This window comes from Lygodium microphyllum, chromosome 8 (genome assembly GCF_053477565.2).
Source record: "Lygodium microphyllum isolate KBCC chromosome 8, Lygodium_microphyllum_v1.1.10, whole genome shotgun sequence".
Lineage (NCBI taxonomy): Eukaryota > Viridiplantae > Streptophyta > Polypodiopsida > Schizaeales > Lygodiaceae > Lygodium > Lygodium microphyllum.
Window position 1 is genome coordinate 118086271 of NC_141142.1, and position 2492 is coordinate 118088762.

General features: G+C 43.7%; 1 pseudogene; it reads right to left on the reverse strand.

Moving 5' to 3' along the window:
• Positions 1 to 1553: 1553 nt before the first annotated feature.
• LOC148032787 (ADP/ATP translocase 1, mitochondrial pseudogene) lies at positions 1554 to 1904 on the reverse strand (annotated as a pseudogene).
• Between the last annotated feature and the right edge of the window lie 588 nt (positions 1905 to 2492).

Below are 2492 nucleotides of genomic sequence, written 5' to 3' on the forward strand. Positions count from 1 at the left end.
CTGACTGTGGCTAGCAATACCTCCTGTTTGGGGGCAGCGAAACCCAATATTTTCCTAGCCAAACTAGCCCCATAAATAACAACTACATCAACTCAAATATCAGCACCATTAGCAGCCCCAATATCACCTCCAACTAAAGCAAATAAGTAGCCCAAAAGGCACCTGCTGTTGGTGCCTGCTTCAAGACAGCCAACACCTTATTTAAATCAGCATCATTGAGCTCATAAACCTGCTGGACACCCAGAGAGTGTCGTAGATGGTGGTGGTGAGTGACTTGTTGATGTGCGCCAGCATCTGTGGCCTGTTCCTTGAATCCATTGTCGCTGAGACTGAGAGCTCCGCCTACGATCAAGAACTTTTCCTTTCCCACATCACATCCTCCATGAAGATCCTCCACAACTCATCAGTAATAATCCGAGTGCTTGTGTATAAAGCATGCCTTTCCCCTCCCCGGACTGATCAGTACTCCCTTCTCAGCAGTGTGCGCTTGCAAGCCAGGACTGAATTCGAGTTTGGAGCTTCATATCGTCGTTTACGCAACACTCCTACTCCTTCATCTTCTGAATAGCTCGTTAATCGCCTTTGTCACTTTAATCATCTTCAACAGCTCTAGATGTTCTCCAAAGTTCCCTTTTATTGTTCTCTGATGTCACTTGCTTTTTCTTGCCTTCCTTGACGTCTCCTTCAGCATGTCATCCTCTTCCGTCCAGTTCTCCGATCTTGTCCTCTTCTCCCTAAGCTCCGGCCCTCAACAATGGTGCCACACTCATTAAGATCCTCATCTCAATCATCTGCAACCTCAATCGCTTCTTTCAACTGCTTTTTCTCTTCGGCATTCTAGGATTGTCAATCTTTTCTTTTATCAGTGAGTGATAGCCGCTTGAAGTTCATAGCTCCATGCACCATGCCTGGGGTGTCCACTAGAGCCCTGTTCTGGTCGCCGATTCATGCCCAATTATCCAAGCGATTAGGTAATTGCTGTTGATTGCTTTTTCGGTGCCATGTACAGGGAAGATCTACCAAGTCCCAGAAGCGCCGTTTACTTACTAGATTTTTCCGTTGATTATATGAGAGAAAGACAGCGGGTTCTTAAAAAAACCAATAAGCTAAACATTTCTGGTGTCTGTCCCGTTCTTCCCCTCAACATGTGTTTTCCCATCTATTTCTGTGAGCTTAGACTCTTCCAGATCATCTGGCGTATCCGCCGTTGGATTTGCCCGTTCCTTTTGAGTCAAGCATTTCAAATGATTGATTAGCTTTCGCCGCCGCTTTCGGACAAACAGTGCCTTCCTTTTGCTTATTTCGAACTCCTTATTAAAACTTTTGGGTAATCCTTCAGCAAAAACAAAGCGTTCCTGGTCGTCTTTACTTAACATAAAGAACTTGTTGGCATCGCTTTCGGTGACATCAGAGAAGCTATTTATTTCACTGAACTCTGCTAGCACTTTGGCCGGCAAATACTGATCAATGTCATACACCCTCTTTTCCAATTAAGCTCCTCCCCTTTTCCTCCCCAGTAGAGAGTGAAAAAGCTCCTCCTTGACCAGAATAAGCTAAGCCAAAAAGTTATCCTGAAGACTGCCAATAAGCACAACTGGCTTCAGAGAGTCGTACATTCCGAAGTTTAGACCACGGTATACAATGATTCCAACGCAAGAAATGTTGAATCCACGGTAAAGCCTCGGAAGACCATCAGACTTCAAAGTCTTCTTGTAGACATCCAAGAGTCCATTGAATTGACGTTCCCCTCCTTTCTTTGCACCCTTGGTATTATTGGCAAGGCAAGTCCTAGCATAATCAAGGGAATACACAAGAAGGAGGGAAGAAGCAGTATTTGAGACAGCCGCAGAGACTCCTCCCATCAAAAAGTCTACGACAAAGGCATATGGACCCTTCTTCTCCATGGCATATAGTGCTAATGTATCTTCTTCAAAAATGCTTTGTCCCGCATATTACGTTGGCCTTGTTCACGTGCAACCTTTATCTTCATAGCTTAAATGTCGGTTTCTACAAAGCTTCCTTTGATTCCACGGTATCCTGTACTTTTCTTGGAATTCATCCTTGAAATTGACAACATAATATTACTCTTTGGCATCAGTTTTTCATATTTTTCTGACACACACACAACATGCACACAAACTGAAACACACACAAACACAAACACACAAGTGGAGTATGTACATTGGATGCGGGTACTGAAAAGGATGGAAAGATAATGCAGCAGTCAAACACAATGAAACACACGCAAAAAGATAACACAGATGCACAACAAAAATGGAGGTGTTTATGGCTCGGATGCGCAGTAGAACGACAGCGGCGCTCGCCCCTAGATTCGTAATTTTTTATCTTTGCACTACAAAAATGGAGCTCCCTCTCTAACTTCATCAATGATGTCATCAAAAGTGCTAAAAGAAAGTGCTCTCCCTTTTTCATCGATGATGTTGGCGAAAAACGCTAAAAAGCAAGTGCAATGCCTTACAGACTTCAAAGAT